At 40.2% G+C, this 19,890-nt stretch overlaps 1 long non-coding RNA gene across 1 annotated transcript in view; it reads right to left on the bottom strand.

Moving 5' to 3' along the window:
- Positions 1 to 3,620: 3,620 nt before the first annotated feature.
- The window catches only part of LOC125690926 (uncharacterized), a 44,119-nt gene continuing 27,849 nt past the window's right edge, over positions 3,621 to 19,890 (bottom strand). Inside the window, exon 3 of the long non-coding RNA XR_007375835.1 lies at positions 3,621 to 4,163. This is a non-coding gene — a long non-coding RNA (uncharacterized LOC125690926). The remainder of the gene's footprint in view (positions 4,164 to 19,890) is intronic.

The raw sequence follows: 19,890 nt of genomic DNA, 5'->3' as shown, positions 1-19,890 counted from the left end.
TCAGAACAGTGGTTAAACAACATCTCATTTTTTCTGCTTTAAGTTGTACCACACAATCAAAACCAGAAAAAAATAAAACCCTTTTTGAACTAACTTCAGTGTCTGTCAGGCTGAAAAGATTTGCAGACATACACTTGCAATGACCCCACAATTCTTTTCCTGAGATTGTTTGGTGACTTTTTTCTTCATTTATATGGTTCAAGCCATAGAAAAGGAAACTATCTGGATATATTATTGCACAATATAATGACATAAAAGTATCTTTTATGGGCATTTTTGGTCTGTATTAACCCAAATTGTTCAGAATAGCAGAGTCTTCACAAGGCAACTTGAAGATAAATAGTCAGTGACTGATAGGCAGCCTATCTGACTGCAGAGGCCATGCTGATATCCAGTGCTAAGAGAAGTCACTCTGAGTTGCAGATGCACAGCAAGCAGACATTCCTGTGGTCACAGAATCATAGAATTATTTGATTGGAAAGGACCTTTAAAGGTCATCTAGTCCAACTCCCCTACAAGAAACACGGACACTAAATCAGGTTGCTCAGCGCCCCATCCAGCCTGAATTTGAATGTCTCCAATGATGGGACATCCACCACCTCTCTGGGACACGAACCATACTGCTTCACTTTAGACTATTTATATATATTTTTATAATAGATAAAAGAATGCCTATATTCATATGTCCACTTAGATAAATCCTAAAACATGATATGGCTAAAGTGTGCATGCTTTGACTGTAATAATCATATCGCACAGAGAAACTTTAATATTATTCTCTCTATGTATATGGTTTTACTCTTTTCCACTAAAGAAAACCCCATTTGACTACTCTTTGCACTCAGAATAATATTTACACGAGTTTTTTAAAGACATGCAAAAGTAGTTTCAAAGAACAGCAACCTGTAGCTATTATGATTACACATTAGGCCTTTCAGGCTCTGGATTACAAACAAACAAACAAACAAACAAACCTAAACCCACAGAAATTCTGTATTAAATGAAATTAAGACCAGAACACTACACTATTTGCTATAATCCCTCAAGTACAAGCAACTGTAACATCATACATCTCAATTTGGATGAGTTTATTTTGTGTATTACAAAAAGAAGCTGTTGGGGTGAAACAGCGGGTGCTCCAGTATGAGTAAATAATAGTGAAAGTCCATGTCTCCACATAGGAAAGAGAGTAGTTATTTGCCTAGTCCTTCACATCTCTCCTCACATCCACTACTGTTGATAAAAGAGGTTAGTATAGTGTAAGACTAGGTTCAGTTACTCAGATGTAATACCAACAAGGATTTCATCTAGGTTAAATGTACTGTCTATATGGTTAACCAGTTCAGATCATCATATGGTAAGAAGGAATAGGTTTTCCAAGCCAGCCAAGACATTATGGAAACTGAGATTAGTGGTAGGGCTGAATTTATTTCAGTTTAGTTTAGTGAGAGAGGTAGTGATAGATTGATGGTTGGATAGTTGATCTTAGTGATCTCTCCTACCTTAATTCATTCTATGATTCTATGCTCCTCCAGAGTGTCTTTTACTGTCATTTTCTGTTTTTTGTATGAAGATAATCCTCTGCATAAAGCACAGATTGTCACAGTTTGGAAAGTTTAATGTTGGCATTTCTATACGGTAAGAGGAGGTGGCTTGGAGCAGAGCCCAAGAGGAGGGTACTGAGAAAATGAGCAGAAAAACTTATCTTGGGAGCTTGAGGTCCATCTATTCTAATGTGTCCTTAACCCCATTTGCACAGAGTCCTATGTGAACCTCTAATAACCTGTCACTGTGGAGCTTCTTTCCCTTTCCTCCCCTGACTTCCTCACTTGAGTTGTTGAGGTGACATGTTCATCCTTGATGACACATCCATTTCTCCTCCGTGCTCAACTCCAGCCACGCAGCTGATGGCAAGCACTGGAAGCTGTTTATAACAAGTATCATCTTGCATGTTTTTTAAATTATGCCTGGAGAAGGCAGCAGTCCTGCTGTTAACCAAGTGATTAATGCACACATCAAAGGACTGCAAATTTGGGTTCAGGCCTCTCCACAGCTGAGAACAAGCTGTACTGTGTTCCTCATGGTCCTCACGGCACAGATCCTGCATGGTCTTTCCTTGGGTCTAGCTTAGGACACAGAGGCTTGCTGCTGCTCAGGGGAAGGAGAAACAGAGCTCGGTCCTTCTGTCTGTCATGGAGCCCATTGCATGAGATTGTTGATGAGGTAGCAGTGCTCTTGAGAACAGTGATTTTCCTGTATTGACATCACCTGAAATGTGTGCAAGAGTAACCACTAAACAATGTAGAATTTAATCTTAATATCAGTTAATTAGCAAAAAAACACTTGAGCACAGAGGAAACCAATTTACCTTATGTGCTGCCTTGTGATTGAAAGGCAAGAAAAGGGTAAATGTGTATTAGATCATAAAAATGCCCTGATAAAATGCATGACTGTCATCAGAAGAATTTCATACATTTACAACCAAGTCTCCACTGTCCTTTTGCATCTGCTGTGATTTAATGATGATGGTAGCACCAATCTGTTGCTATTGTTTTGAGCTGCTTAATTTGTCTTCCATAATTCAGGCAAATTACAGGAGTTGAAAAGGGCTGAATGAGTAACCTTATTAGCAGAGAGATGTTCTTCAGGATGCAGACTGAATGATGACTAAAAAAAAAATGACAACAAAATTTAATAAATAAATAAATAAATAAATATACATATAAATCGTTCAGGAGGAAATTCCTCTCTCAGTTCCTTACTCCTATATTTAAAAAGATAATTTAATTTAACCCAGGTTAAAATACACATTTTCATTAAGCCTAGTTTGATTTTTTGGTTTTCAGGTCAGTATTTTGTTGACAACATAACAAATAAACTTTGCTTAATGGTGATTATTTGTCTTTATGGCATTGTAGACCCTTCCAAAAAAGAAAGCCTCCTGTTTCTGCAAATTACTACATCCAGTATGTCCAACTTGTAGTTTTTTTCCCCCGTCTTAAAAAATAGAGGGAGAGATAATCTTTATCTTCTGTTTCTGTCACTGGGGTAAAAACAAAGTGATCTCATTAAAATGTATGAAATTACCATGGCATAAAATTAATACAGGAGACGATTTAAGCCCATGCTTTTTTAATAGATCCTAGAGTATAAGAACTGTCTGTGTTACATCAAGAGCTGCATTCATATAATTCAGGAAAGGATGGGGTCTAATGCACTCTGATTATTCCTTTATCAATTTTCACTGGCAGCAGTAGTCTATACTATTGAATAAGTTATTATGATTTGATTGATTTTTCTTTCCTAAGGCATGCATTTTATATCTGAGGCAATTCCTGTAAAAGAAAGGAAAATGGTACGACAAAACATGAATCTCGGCTTTTCAAAGACAAAAGTTATTTGGGTAATTCCCGTGGAAGAAAAATGCACTGCAATTTTTTCTTCCACATTTGGTGCTTACAGACTGTAGTTCTTCAGTACAGAGGGTTGGAATTTTCTTCAGATAGCCTTTGTTTTCTTTGATTTCAGCACGAGGTAGCCAAATACAATTAAAAATGATTAGACCTCAGTACTCTCAGTACTTATGAGTTCATTTGGGATACAGTTGAATATAAACATTTTAACTAAAACCCAAGACCAAAAATTTCAAAAACTGCATATTTTCAGCTTGTGTTTTGATATTCCTCCATTTTTATCACCAAATTTTCTAGATTGCTCTGAACTTTGTCTCCACCTGTGCCTCACCTCTGGTTTTAGAAGATGTAAATTGAACTCTGACTCTACTATAGGGCATTGACCTTTTGGCCTAACAAAATGAAGCTTGGAGGAAACAAATCAATTTACCATATAGTTTCATTTTGCTTCAAACTTTCACATAGTTGAAGAAAAAAAAACTCACTTGGAATGCCATTAGAAGTTGTCTCAAACACATTTGAAGGCTGTAGAAGCTTTATGATCACTTCAGTCATTTTTTGACTAAGTTTCTCTTTGGTCTGCATCTTTCCTCTTCCAGAAGGAGTCATTCTCTTTCAATGGCCTTCAATCTCATGCTCCATTTTTTAGCATAAGTAGCCTCTTTGGACCACCACCAATATTCCTAACACTGCATGAAAAATCATCTCCTTCCTACATGACTTTCCACCACTCATAAGACTCAACAGATCCTGAAAAAACAACAACAACAACAACAACAACAACTTTGGCATTCCATTAGGCTGGAATAGAATCATAGAATCATAAAATCATAGAATCATGTAAAATCCTGAGTTGGAAGGGACTCATAAGGATCATCCAGTCCAACTCCTGGCTCCACAAAGGACATCTCAAAAATCAGACCATATGTTTGAGGGCTTTGTCCAGGTGTTTCTTGAACTCCAGTAAGCTCAGTGCCATAATAGATTACTTAGAGTTACTTTATTGATTCCACTTCTCTGACATAATGTCAAATTTTATATTGAAGAAATAGGAAGGTAAGTTCCTTTGACTATTTTTTTCTTTTATTTTTCTTTTCTTTAAGTCCTTATTTACTTCAGGGTCATATTTCAAAATCAAAAGATTTTGGAGTCCGTTTGTATTTGGAGGTTGCATATACTCAGAATGGACACATATTATTTACTTGACACTAGAGAGGCATAGATATGCTGCATTTAATCAGGAATAAGTCTTTTTTCAGTGCCTACCCTTTATAAATAATCTTGCATATATCACTTCCCTCAAGACGGATGAGCTACTCTACCAATATTTAAGATAGTTAAGAATTACCCTACACAGTATAAATCATCCAGTTGCTGTAAGGGATGTCACCTTGTATGACAAAAATGGGAGCATAGGAAATTAGAAAAGAAATTAATGTCGTGATCTGACATTCTTGAATAGAAGTTATATATTGTTTGCAAGTCTAGTGCTTGATCTTTCCATTTACCTTTACCTACGGTAAATTGGTTTATGAAGCATCTAGATGCATGTAATGAAAGATTATAGTAAATATTTAAATTAATCTGTCTACAGAGTGCATCCAGGATCAATGTCTGGATGTGGATTTTTAACATCTGGGGCTAAATTTCTCACTAATAAGAGGCTTATTTTTTCATTTAATGGAGCTCTTCTGAAAGGCGAGTGTCTGCCATCTCATCCGATCACACTGAATGACCTTCCTCTTTAAAGATAACCTGAGCTTGTCGGATTTAAACTCAAAATCCTCTCCTAACAGTGATTGCTGATAAACACTGAAGTTGCCTAGAAGGAGAGACTGTGGTGTGATAGCCAGTGACTGCACTCCATGTGTATGGTACAGAAGAATGTGCTCTGCCTGTGCTTTGAGCTGACCAAAACTCCTCAGTCATGTCAGGAAGAAGCAGGTCAGGCCCAGCATTATGTTAATGTCACTATATGACTTTCCATGGCACCTGGGCTGTGTCCTGGGGGCTCAGATCACAGGCATTACTGTGAAGTTGCCACCATCATGCAAGCATGGTCATTTTCTGCATGCGTTATAAAACTACTGGGAATGAGTATATGATCCCTCATCTGAAACGCTAAAGCTAAGTAATCTGGTGTTTGGGACTAAAATGCTGTTTCAAAACAAACCATTCTCTAAGATTTGCCTTTGTAACTGCAGGTTGCTTATTAAATGCGCAGGAGCTGCATTTCAATGTGACATATCACACAATCTGCCAGATGCTGTCCTTAGGAGAGAGGCAGATCTGCAACACACAGGAAAAGAGTTCATTTTCCAAAATAGCTTTGTTTTTCAGTGCTTAGATACATTTAAATTAAAATGAAGCCAGCAAATGCCCATCAAGAATCAACTGAGTTAAAAGCTTGCAAGTTTTCTCCCTAATTCCTTCAGTTGAACTGGTCTGGTTTGGTCTGCTGAGTAAGTCCATTTGTAACAGTATGTGATCTGATGTGGCTGCAAATGCCCAGGAGGCTGTTCTAGATGGGGAATTATTTTAAAATCAATATACTCTGCCCTTATCTATCTCAGGTCTGCTTGGATCTGTAGTTTAAAATAAATTAGGTCATTAGAATGTGCAGTATGGTTAACGCTAATGAGCCGGTTGATTTAATCACATTAAAAAAAACAACTTTAATAATTAGAGAGCATAACGCATTTGCTGTTTTTCATGTCTGGTAATACAACTCGCAAAGTGTTAAAAAGAAGAAAATAAAGCCCCATTAAAAAGCTGTGCCTATTGCTGATTTTCTGAATAAAGGCGTTGCCTTATCTGCCCTTCAGATGGAAAGCAATACCCAGAACTTCTAAGCTCAGAAAAGTCATGGAGATATAAGCTAACACCCTGATCTATTTTTAAAAGGAGAGAGGTTAAATGTCATCCAGAAGTGTAAAGTCTACTGCTGCAGTAAGCCTAAGCTGTTCATTATCCCAGGTATTGCCCAGCATGGTGAAGGTCTTCCTAGCTACAACTCACCATCCTATGATAATTAGATAAGTGAATAAGTAGAAATCAAAAGCATAGTTAAAAATTTTAATAATGAGCAACTTGATCACCAGAAGACACCTTCATCAGCCACCTAGTGTCCTTCTGATACAGTTTACCACAGGACCCTTCAGGTCATCTCCTTCTACCTCCCATCATGAGCACTAGACCATACTGCTGAAAGCCCTTTTCAATCTGGCCTTGAACAATTCCATGGTCTGGGTATCCACGCTCCTATGAGCAGACTGTTCTGGTGCCTCATGATCCTCATATTAAATAATTTCTTCTTTACATCTAATCTAAATTTAACATCTTATGTAGTTTAAATCCATTACCCCTTGTCCTATCATTACACGCTCTGGTAAGGTGAATGGATTGGGAAGGGTAGCTCACTATGAAGCCTGGCTTAGTGTTGAGTCAAAACCAACCTATAGGTGTAGAGGTGATCTCACTTCAAAGTGAAGTCCTAGGAAGTCTCATCTAATATCAGTGTTCACCTTTTAGCAGGAATCAAATTATTTAATCTGATACTCTAATCTTCCTTTAAAACGTGTATAAATTTATTAAAATAATTTAGCAAAGGTCATAGGTGAGTATAAGTGCTTGTGGCACAGCTATGGTTTGCAGCATGGTTTTTCAGTTTGGTTGTTAGGAAAGATTTCTTCTCAAGAGGAGCGGTGAGGCATTGGAACAGACTGCCCATGGAGGTGGTGGAAGCATCATCTCTGGATGTGTTCAAGAAAAGGGTGGGTGTGGAACTGAGTGAGTGACATGGTCTAGAGAAGTCACAGGCCTGGGTTGATGGTTGGACTCTATGACCTTACTGGTATTTCCAATCATAATGATCCTATAATTTTATGATTAAAGTCATTAAATGCTACAAATGTAACAAAACACAGATATAAATTGTGATTAATACACACCAAGCAGAGCATTAAAGGCTACATTCATTCTGTATGGGAAATGTTGGCCACACACCTCTTAAGGTTTTCAGTGAGAAAGGCATTAGGTAAATACTAAATACCTCAAGAGCGCAGAGTGTTAAATATTGGCCCTCGTTTGTGCTTATCAGACCATTTGCTTTGCTGTCAAGGGGCATGGAAATTGCATGCTTCATGGCTGAGAGCAATAGTCAGCTGCTAACACAGCTCCGCAAGAGCTGACTTATCTTTTTGATGTGGCCAAGTACTGCGTGTCAGCAAGACCTCCAGCACCTTATCAGTGATTTGAACAACTGACCCATCAGTGGGAGTCTCACTGCTTTCACATAGATTTTGATCCAGAGTGCTATTCTTATCCATACAATGCATATAAACAATATTCCAACCTTTTAGTAGATCAAGATGCAAAATGGAACAGCTGCAATATATGATGCAAGTTTAGTTTTTAATACTTTGGAAGCAAAAGTAAAGGTTAGGAGCTGATCACTGAAGGAATTATGTGCTTTGAAAAATGTTTTCTATGTATCACATTTGCAGCTTGTAGGACAGATGGACGTATATTTTCCCTGAAATGGAAGGTGCAGTGATATATTTCTACATTTCAGTCAAATGCAGATGTCTAGCCTGCCATTATACATGACTAGAAATTTATATTTACTGTTCTGGTAGTATTCTTAATAACACCACTACTATCAGCCTGATTCTTAGCTCCAGGAGGGAAACTGATAACTAATGTTGTGGCTAATTATTTTCAGTGATGCTGAATGCAATAAAACTGCACACACCAAAATCGAAGATTTTCTACTCACACAGAATCAAAGAATCACAGACTCACAGAATTGTAGGGGTTGGAAGGGACCTCAAGTCCAACCCCCCTGCCAAAGCAGGTTCCCTACAACAGGTCGTGCAGGTAGGCATCCAGGCAGGTCTTGAACATCTCCAGAGAAGGAGACTCCACCACCTCCCTGGGCATCCTGTTCCAGTGCTCCGTCACCCTCACTGTAAAGAAGTTCTTGTGCACTTTTTTGTGGAACTTCCTATGCTGCAGTTTCCAGCCGTTTCCCCTTGTCCTGTCTCCATTCACCACTGAAAAGAATCCAGCCTCGCCACTCTGCCCCCCACACCTTAGATATTTATAGACCTGGATCAGGTCCCCTCTCAGTCTTCTTCTCTCAAGGCTGAACAGACCCAGTTCACTTAGCCTCTCCCCATAGGGGGGATGCTCCAGGCCCTTCACCATCTTCGTGGCCCTCCACTGGACTCTTTCCAAGAGATCCCTGTCTTTTTTGTATTGGGAAGCCCAGAACTGGACACAGTACTCCAGATGAGGCCTCACCAGGGCAGAGTAGACCTCCCTTGACCTGCTGGCCATGCTCTTTTTAATGCACCCCAGGATGCCATTGGCCCTCTTGGCCACAAGGGCACACTGCTGGCTCATGGCCAACCTGTCGTCCACCAGGACACCCAGGTCCCTCTCCGCAGAGCTCCTCTCCAGCAGCTCATCCCCCAACCTGTACTGGTGCATGCAATTATTCCTCCCCAGATGCAGGACTCTATATTTGCTTTTGTTAAACCTCATCTGGCTTTTTTCTGCCCAGAAAAAAAACCAAACAAACTCATAAAAGTCCATAGTAGTTTTTTGTTGTTGTTGTTTTAGTTTGGCTGGTTTTTGTTTTGTTTTGTTTTGTTTTTGAAAACAGGAAATCACTCATGCTTAACCTATTTAACATAATTAGGTATGTGATGGACAGTGTCCACCATGTCTTTTCTCAACAACTGCTTTACTCACTTATCTTTAGAAAACATCTCTTGCTAATAGGGAAGAAAGAGACACCTGTTTCCTCCCTCAGTGGCCATTTAGATGTAATTGACTCATACTACTTGTCATTTTCATTGCAGTGTAGTTACTAAAGAAACAGATACTGGACATATATTTTCTGATTTTATATTTGACCATGATACTCTCAAAATTTCAGACAAAGAGTTTGAAGTATCCAGCAGAACATGCTTCATATACTCCTGCAAACAGACAGTTGAGTCAGCTCAAATCAGAATTAACAGTCTTATTCATTGCCTTGAAAGTTTTCAGTTTATATTCTCTCTAACTTATTTCAGGACTCCCAGACATAAGGACCAAAATCACATTCTTCTGGATCTGGATCAATCACTGGAAGACCAACTTTTGACACAGTCTGATAATGAATTAAAAGAGGGGAGATTTTGATTAGATATTAGGAGGAAATTTTTGACTCGTGGTAGTGAGACACTGGAACAGGTTGACCAGGGAAGTTGTGAATGCCCATCCCTGGAAGTGTTCAAAGGAGTTGGAACTGAATGGGCTTTGAGGTTCCTTCCAAATCCTGCCATTCTATGATTCTTCCCCTCCGCTCTTGCTGACACCGTATATGGAAGCTACAAACATTGGTCCCTTGTCCACACAGACAAGCCTCTAATGGTGTTTGTTAAAGCATAACCTGCCCTCCTGCATCCATCCATGTTAAGTCAAGAGAAGAGCTGGAATCTTCACGTTACCATGCAAAAGAAAATCAGGAATTAAGAGGCACAGCTGAAAAAATAAAATAAAATAAAAATTAAAATAAAAAGAAAATCAAACCTGTCAAACATCTTTTATTTGCTCTGAATTTATTCACTTTTCTGTTAGCCAAGTAAAGCTTGTTAGTGGATGCATTCAAAACGTCAAACTCTGGCCCGGATCCACCTCTTGGCTTTCACATTCAGCTGATTTCTTTCAGGCTGGTATGGAGGCTCTTTTGGTAATTAGATGATTAGTCTCCTAGAGCAGGTTTCCCTGAATGGCAGTTTGTTCCCCTGATCACCAAACATAGCTAACTGATGTCAATTTTTAAGATATAGGTGAAATTAATTCTCTCTCTGGTACCCGACCGACTGCAAATTAATCAGCACTGGGCGGATCAATGCTATTAAAATCATTTGAATTTCCAATCTTAAAAAATATTGAAGGTGAGAGAGAAGAACCACATAAGCTTAGAAAGAACGTTTTTACTTTAATTTACGATGATGAAGCAAAAATGATATATTTTGTGTAAGTCACCTGTTATCATAGAGTGGCTCATTTCCTGTACTTCCCAACAAAAATATTTCCAGTTCCTATCTCTTTTCAGCACAAAAGAGCTATCTTGATAGTATTCATACTGTGGGGTTTTCTTTGCACAAGTGGATGCGGCATTCATTCATTAGACTTTAAAATATTTCTGTTTACCGGCTGGATGCAAGATGAAAGCACATGGATATTACTTATTCTTAGTCAACTAATACAAGGTATATGATTTAAACATAAAAAGGGCAACATCTGGTGCAATCCTTGTGCTGAGAATAGTGGAAACTGCACAAGGTATTCCCTTTATCCTGTCGGCCTAATTTCACTAAACTGATTTTAATGAAGCACAGAAATGCGACTGCCTATTTAGCTCCTCATTCTGAGAACATATTGTAATTAACTGCCTGAGCAGCTGTACAGTGTGCTAGAAGAAGACTTTAAATGATGTGACTCTATGGATTTTACTTGTTTCAAAATTATTGTGGGATATTGGAAAGGAAGATCTGATTACCTTTTATGGCACTGTCTAAAGCCTAAATGAGTTCTGACACATGAAAGAAGTCCTGAAGAGTTAACATCATATTCTGCAAAAGGCATTTGGGAATTCGATCACCCTGACCTAACCTTAACAGTTATTTCGGCCCCTCCAGTTATTGTTACACATTTGATCCTCAAATGTTGTATAAATTGGTACTATAAAAGCTGGCATAAACTCAATGGCAAGGAAGCAGATACTCCCTGTATAAACTAATATCTACATTGTCACAAGGAACCAAGATACTACTGATTACTTTTCTCCTTGATTAAACAGCAGTGCTTCATTGACAGCCTGTAAAAATGCACGCTAGTAGAAACTATTATAATACTTTATTAGATGGGAGCAAATGGAGTCAGTCAGGCAGACAGCTACAGTCTGTAAAGCAAGGATGAGGCAACACTTTAAAGAACATATTAAAAATATTAGTGAGAATGTTTTGAAATATGTTCTATGAGGTGACATAATACAAGGTGATTGGTATATTTTTTCATAAAAATTATGAAATAGAGTTAATCATGGTGAATTATCATTAAATTGAACCAAAAGTTTACTTAAAGACTTCTGTATTTCCTTCAAATTCATTCCAGTAATTAAAGGGAGTGTATAAACAGAAGGGAGACCAATGGTTTACATGAGCAGATAATGATAGGACAAGGGAGAATGGTTTAAGACTGATATTAAGAGGAAATTTTTTACACAGAGGGCAGTGAGGCAGTGGCACAGGCTGCCCAGAGAAGCTGTGGATGCCCCATCCCTGGAGGTGCTCAAGGCCAGATTGGATGGGGGCTGGATGGGGGATCTTTAAGGTCTCTTCCAACCCAAGCCATTCTATGACTCTGTACCTTATTGTTCTTTTCAAGTCGTTTATGTCAATAAAATGAGATATGAACAGAGGAAGTCTTTAAAGTTATGCACCAACCGATCCAAAATCCACTCTAACTGAACTCTTGCTGCAAAACAGTGGCAGTTGGTTACCATGCAAAATAAATAATAAGAAAATATATCCTAAATTTTATTACCTATTTCTGATATCAGACTTCAGCTGCTGCCTTTAACAGTCTCCACTACTCTTCCAACAAAACTTTTGGGAACATACATTAAATTTTGAAATTGAATTTAGTTCAGTGTTTTGGGAAAGCTATATGTGGCCAGGCTTAGGCTTCCTCTAGGAATGGATTTGATGTAATCCTTCAGGCTACCACAGGCATGTGCTTTGCTTGCTCACTGAGTCTGATAAAGGCAGAGAAACTGACTTGGGGATGTCAAGAATGTGCTTCTGAGAGTGTGATCAGTTGGAGGCTATGGGAGCTCCAAGAAGGAGCATGGGAGAGACCAAACTGGTAAAACATTTCATTCATGTTTAAGATGTAAGCCTGCATCTCTTTGGGGGCTAATCCAATCCAAAGAGTGCCAACGGGGAGTGCAGGTCTTAGTGATTCTGGTATAGGAGCAAACAAGATTTATTAAGACTTGCCCACAAATATTTTTTGCTTCTGTCTGTAAAAACAGGACATTCTCATAACTAACATTTACAAACAGCCTTCATAATCACATATACTGGTTAGATTTCACTTGCAAAAATCGGTTGAGTCGTCTTGTTTAAGAACACAGGGTCCTGTGTGCAAAAATCATTTTTCACAAACTAGTTTTACATTGTTCAGTCTAGAAGTTCTGGGCCTTATTAGTGTAATTACTTGTACTTCAGAGAGCACCAGAGAGATCTGACAGCAGTTGTTCTTTGGATGGAAGAATGGTTTTCTCCTTGAAGAGCTGCTTTGGGGACATTAAAATTGAAAGTGGAAATGCCACAGCACAAAACATTCAAAGTGTCATTCTGACATAGTTGAGGAGGGAAACATATTGCATCCACATTGGTACTAAGTACTAAATATCAGCATAAATATTTGTCTCTGCCAGCTGTACGGTATAAGTGAGATTGAGACACAGAAGTGCCTATAGTACCAAAGCTTTTGTTCTCAGAATGTGAATTTTCATATTTGTGCTGTTATGAGCTGTATTAATTCTTCACTTTGAAGTACATTTGTCTTCATCATTCAGAGTTTCCTTTTTCACTAGCACTAGAAATTCAGTCAGAAACATGCTATATTCATTCTACAGATTATGATCTGAACTACCCTCTTGGTTGAGAAATGCAAAATACATTTATTCTGCTTTAATTAGACCTCTAGCAAATCTTTGGCAAATGACAGTTTGGAGTAGAAGATGAGAAAGCTATTTCCTTTAGCTTCTCTAACCACATTAGCAGGATGACAGAAGGAGCTGGGAGTTAATAGGAAACATTAACCAAAATTTGTCCTTGTAGAGGCTAGCAGTTCAGCTGTTGTTTCATATTTCTTCTGTGGCATCGCACACACTTACAGGGTTTAACATTTGTCCAAGGCCTTCAGAGAGCACACACCATGGTAATAAGATGAACTGCTTTAAAAAGATTGCCTTAATACCATCAGGGCTGACACAGCATTGATGTCAGTGGAGGTAAGGGAGAGTGCTGAACTCCTCACCTCCATTCCTATCACGGGGAGGATGAAAAATGCCCTGATACTGCCAGCATTGCAAGCTGTCTCCAGCTGCCCACAAACAGCAATTAAAAGCAAAAGGAAAGGAGGGCCAGGGCCCCACATCCAGAGTGCACAAGTTTTGGGTGGTATGAGGGAGGAACAGAAATGGGGTGTACTGGGCAAGGAGAAAAAGGGGCACTGAAATCTCTTTCCAGGGATGTAGGCATATCCTGAGATGATTAAACTGCCCTGAACCACCGCAGTGGTTCATCATAAACCTCAAAGGTGCGTTGATCTCCTACATCACTTATTGGCCACTAACAGGTTAGAGAAATGCACTATTCCTCAGTCTCTTTGTCCTAAAAATAAGACATTAGCTGCTGGGAAAAGCAGGGACTAAGACACCACTGAGATATAATTAATTCCCAGGCCTGCTCTTTGCCTGCCCTGTGACTTTGCATGCGTCACTGTGCTTTATCCTCTTTCTCTTGGATGCTTCATCTGTTCAGTGCAAATCTTTCAGGGCAGGAGCACCTACTTAAATTGGTTTGTCTATGTATGACCCAGTTCCCCAAGTGCAAATTCAGTGCAGAAACGGCAGGAAAGAGACCAGCTGGCTGTGGAGTATAAAAGGCTTGTGCTCTGCATTGTCTTGCCTTTCCAAATCGTGTAAATTTACAAATATCAAATGAAAGAATCCAAAGGCAAAAGAGAAGTGCATGATGAGGAGGAAGAAGGGAAAAAAATCACATACTAAAGCTTATGATAAATCACATGGTAATTCATCATCTGGCTTCTTTGAGATAAAAAGCCAATATAGAGAAATCAAGAGCAATTATGTCCCAGTTTATGAAGTGTCTTAGGTTACACTCAAGCCTTTGCTTTTGATTCTATGTATTTTGCACTTGGCATGTTTTGTCTCTTCTGTGAATAATGGAGTCTATCATCATTATTAGTTATTATCTTCATTATGGTATTTATTATACTCTTGAAGGTAAAAGATACAGCTGAAAAGTGACCAGACTGCAGCTGTAGAATACAGTGCATTTTAAGGAATTCATGTGCCTGGTGAAGATATAATTGGTATCAGAGGACTGAAAGCAGAAACTTAAAAATCCAGTCTGGAATGTTTTGGTTTTTTTTAAAAAACAACAGCTGTAGAAAATTCCCACTGGAGCGAAGTGAAATAGAGAACGTTCTGGGTGCCTCAGACCAAACAGAGTGCATTTCCCAAAGCCTCATGGTGATATTCAACGTAGCCATATTCAGTATTGCCATATTGATGTGCACCATAGCAAAGATCAGTCTAATACATGACAGGGACCTTTGGGGGCTTAAAAAAAATACATAAAGCAACTGAGCTCTGATGAGACCGCACCTCCAGTACTGTGTTCCAATTTGGGCCCCTATCTAAAAGAAAGACATTGAAGCCCTGGAGCATGTCCACAGAAGGGCAACAAAGCTGTGAAGTGTCTGGAGCACAAGACTTATGAGGAGCAGCTGAGGGAACTGAGATTGTTCAGTCTAGAGATGAGGAGGCTCAGGGGAGACCTTAACTCTCTACAACTCCCTGAAATGAGACAGGGGAGAAGTGGAAGTTGGTGTTTTCTCCCACGTAACTAGCAATAGGAGTAGAGGGAATGGCCTCAAGTTGAGCTAGAAGGAGTTCGGACTGGATATTAGGAAAAATTTCTTCTCTGAAAGAGTGGTCAGGCACTGGAACAGACTGCCCAGGGAGGTGGTGAAGTCACTGTCCCTTGGGGGTATTCAAGAAACATGTAGATGTTGCACTAACAGGCATAGTTTAGTGGAGAAATACTGGTAGTAGGTGATGGTTGGACAAGATGATCTTGGAGGTTTTTTCCAACCTTGGTGATTCTATGATTCTATGATAGGAATAAACACAACAAATAAAGTGGAGAGGCAACAGATGAAAATGGATTCTGCCTTAACAGAAAGAGCAAATGACTGTAGAATATAAATTTAGCCTAAGAGTACTTCTGTCCCAGTCTTCTTTCCAAACTGGTGGGGGTGTCAGCTCCACTTTTTGCTGAGCTTATAAGATAAATATGAGAGGCAAGAGGACCAGGAAAATGCAAGAAGCACACAGTGTTGGTAAAGGTGATAAGACCACTGTGTTCAGGAGAAAAAAACCCTGCTTACACAGCAGATAGAAATTTCAGGGAGAGATTTCAGAGAGATATTTCAGAGGATCTTCATAACAGAATAGCTTCAGAGCTGTCTGTGGGGTATTCCTGCCTAGCACAAGGGGCAAGTTCAAAGAAGGCAAGGAGGAGCTTGCATGAAAGCAGAAAGCAAGCAGAAGGCAATGCTAAGCCCAACTAAGAAATGGAAGCTGCAGAGTATGAGTAAGAGGACAAAGAAGTAGGTTGTGGACTCTTTTCAAGTGAAACCAACTAGTTTTTGCTGGCTATGATTGATGCAGTAAACAGTCCAAGTAGTAGGAAGAGATAACTGATGTTATGAGCAGCAGTATTTTGAGAGAAGAGAGGAAAGGGATGATGTCCTAGTCTTGACAAAGAGGCAGATTAGTGATGTATCCTTGACAATGAAGCCAAGGGAAGGGCAAGATGGAAGAAAGAGGGCCCAGATTCAGGGCCATGCTAAGACTGCACACTCACAGAAGAGAGATACAAGAGACAGGCCAAGATGTTGGCAGGAGGTTGATTACAGTATAATATTTGTGAACTGCCCAGCACAGGATATATGCTCAAAGCAGCAGCCAGGACAAATTTCCTGTTGGCTGCTCTTTTTGATGATTTTATAATACATACTGCTGGAGGCCTGCTGCTAACCAGCTGATGCACCTCTCGCTAGCCATAGGTGGGCCGATGGCTCATCACAGCCAGCAAATGCAACTCTATTGATTTAAAGATGTATGAGTCTCCTGCTAGAAAATCGTTGTATTCAGTGGCTTCCTCATTGCATTTAATCATGGGAGTAGGTTTTCCATTATATTCAAATGACATTTTTTCCTTTGCAAGGAAAAGCACATAACAAATGCATTGAGAGAAGCACTTTTAAACAAGTTGGCACAGTGGAAGCAAACTTTAGGGATAAGAAATATCAGTTGGCAGGTCCTTTTCACACAGGGGTGTGAGGTGCAAAATCTTCCAGGTGCTACACCACTACTTACAGTATTGTCTGCTTTTACTCTCTTTCAGCAAGGTTTACTAGCCCAAACAGAAACTCAGCCTGCCTTTCTCAGCATAGGGCAAGTTATGGTTTCTCTGTTCTTCTCCTCATATTGTATATCATGAGCTCCTAATTGTGTACCCCATAAGGGTATACTGTGTGTCCCTGAAGCACAATGGCATATGATAGCGACTCAAAACATCTCACAGTAAGAAGGATTAAACTCCTGCTGGTTGCTTATTGTCTTGTTCACCACTATGAGTTTGTACATCTGCAGTCTTTCAGCCTGTGGATATATGCATGATAGGGGGCTCCTACAATATGGTACAATCAGACGGGGGCTCTCCAGGTCTAGGAATTAGGTATTGGTGCCCGAATCTGAAAAGCAGGGACCTCAAAAGGGACATGGGCATCAACTTCATCTGAATGGATGACAACAGAGTTGTGCAATGCTTGTATTTATATAGACAGGGAATTTTGAGACTGATCAAAATTTCTTGTAGGCGATAGACTTTAGAGGGCATTAAGAGAACTGCTGTTTTGAAACACTGTTCTGAGCTGATGGTATCCAAATTCTGAAGATCATCATTTAAAATTCAATGTTAATTTTCACGTCTTCAATCTCTCCTTCACTGCGATTACATGGAACTGAATTGTGCCCCACAGTTATTTCTGAAACAAGGTCTTCAGAGACACCTAGATCTTAGGATGTTATCAAAACACACTTAGCATTTCCCTGCATTTTCATTAGTGTTGCAACTGTGCCTTCCTAACCTGACTGATTGCATCCATTAGTGCTGACACAGAAACAGTTGATCTGACAGAAGGGCCCTTGTCTATCTTCTTCAATATTTTTTTCTAACATTTCTAGATCTTACTTCAAGTTTGAAAGATAATTATTTGAATCCATTCTTTCTTAGCCCATTGTTATTATTTCTTTTTGCCTTTAAGTGTAGGTGTACGCAAAGAACCTCAGACACGGTCAAATAGGTTTACTCTTCTACCTCTGATCCTCCAAAGCAGTAATTGGATTCTTGTATAAAACTAGTGAAAATAGCATTTTCTGTTTTCAAGATCGTCACAAGTATATATCGATTGCTGTCTCTAATGAATCCTCTTTGAAGCAGGTAAGGTCTGTTCCATCTATTTAACCAACAGATAAACAAGCCTCAGGGTCCCTCATGGAGTCCAAATGACATACCAGTATTGATATTTGTATTAAATCCTCTCATGCCAAACTCTTACAGATTTCATTCTACTTTACCAAGTTTGGATGTGGATTTTGTAGTCCATGACTTTTACTACCCTCAGTTTTAGTTTACCACGTTGCAGCAGAGTGCAGACAATACACAAGATAGCACATGCACGAGCATAGTCTTCCTTTTATCTGCCCATGATGTTATGGAGGTGTCAGCCAAATGCTACTGGAAAGGTTTCCTGGCCCCTGCTGGCTCTTAAAGTGTGCCAGGTATAATCTGCATAATTACACAGACCATAAAGCATATAAAACATATACAGCATAAAGACATATAAGACATAAAGACATATAATACATCAAGATGATGTAAGTCAAGGCAGTCATCTCTCCCTGCACCCTCACACACTGAGACACCAAGTAACCAAGTTCCCACTCTCCATTTGACCTGGAACTCAAGAGCAAAAGGAAAGTTTATGGCCTTTGAAATAGTGGGCGAGCCTCTTAAGACTATTACAGGTACGCAGTGAAGCTGTGCAGGGAGAAAATTAGAAAAGCCAAAACCCAGCTAGAACTGAACTTGGCCACTAAGGTAAAGGATAACAGTAAATATTTCTATAAACACACCAACAGCAAGAGGAGGGCTAGGGAGAATCTCCATCTCTTTTTGGACTCCAAGGGCAATAAGGTGACCAAGGATCAGGGTAAGGCTGAGGTACTTAATGACTTCTTTGCCTCAGTCTTTAATAGTAAGACTTGTCATTCCCTGGGCACGCAGCCCCTTGCGCTGGGAGATAGGGATGGGGAACAGAATGGGCCCTGCATGATCCATGATGAGATGGTTTTGGACCTGCTCTGAAAGCTGGATGCTCACAAATCCATGGGGCCAGATGGATTGCACCATAGAGTGCTGAGGGAGTTGGCAGATGTGGTTGCCAAGCCACTCTCCATCAGTCTTCAGCAGTCCTGGCTAACCAGAAATGGAGACTGGCAAATGTGATGGCCATCTTCAGAAAGGGCTGGAAAGATGATCCTGGTAGCTACAGACCTATCAGTCTCACCTCGGTGCCGGGGAAGGTTATGGAATTGATAATCTCGGGAGCCATCATGGAGCAGTTAAAGGTCAACCAGGGGATCAGGCCCAGTCAGCATGGGTTTAGGAATGGTAGATCCTGTTTGGCAAACCTGATTTCATTCTATGACAAGGTGATCTGCTTAGTGGATGAAGGTAAGGCTGTCTACCTGGACTTCAGTAAAGCCTTTGGCACTGTCCCCCACAACATTCTTGTGGAGAAGCTGGCTGCCCACGGTTTGGATGGGCGTATGCTCCACTGGGTGAAACACTGGCTGGATGGCCAGACCCAAAGAGTTGTGGTCAGTGGAGTTAAATCCAGTTGGTGGCTGGTCATGAGGGGTGTCCCCCAGGGCTCAGTACTGGGGCTGTTCAATTTAACATCTTTATTAATGATCTTGATGAGGGGATTGACTGCACCCGCAGTAAGTTTGCAGATGTCACCAAGGTGGGAGGGAGTGTTGATCTGCCAGAGGGGAGAAAGGCACTACAGAGGGACCTGGATAGACAGGATCGATAGTCAAAGGCTAGCTGTATGAGTTTCAATAGGGCCAAGTGTCAGGTCCTGCATTTTGGTCACAATAACCTCAGGCAACCCTACAGGCTTGGGGAGGAGTGGCTGGAAAGCTGTCTGATGGAAAGGGACTTTGGTGTACTGATGGACAGCCAGCTGAATATGAGCCAGCAATGTGCCCAGGTGGGCAAGAAGGCCAATGGCATCCTGGCTTGTATCAAGAATGCCGTGGTGAGCAGGACTAGGAAAGCAATCCTGCCCCTGTACTTGGCATTGGTGAGTCCTCACCTCGAGTACTGCGTTCAGTTTTGGGCAGCTCAGTACAGAAAGAACATGGAGGTGCTGAGCAGGTCCAAAGAATGGCAGCAAGGCTTGTGAAGGGTTTGGAGAATATGCCCTATGAGGAGAGACTGAAGGAACTGGGGCTTTTTAGCCT

The sequence above is a fragment of the Lagopus muta genome, chromosome 3, assembly GCF_023343835.1.
Source record: "Lagopus muta isolate bLagMut1 chromosome 3, bLagMut1 primary, whole genome shotgun sequence".
Classification (NCBI taxonomy): Eukaryota; Metazoa; Chordata; class Aves; order Galliformes; family Phasianidae; genus Lagopus; species Lagopus muta.
Note: the sequence above shows the minus strand (reverse complement) of the source record. Positions and strands in the feature narration are given on the sequence as shown.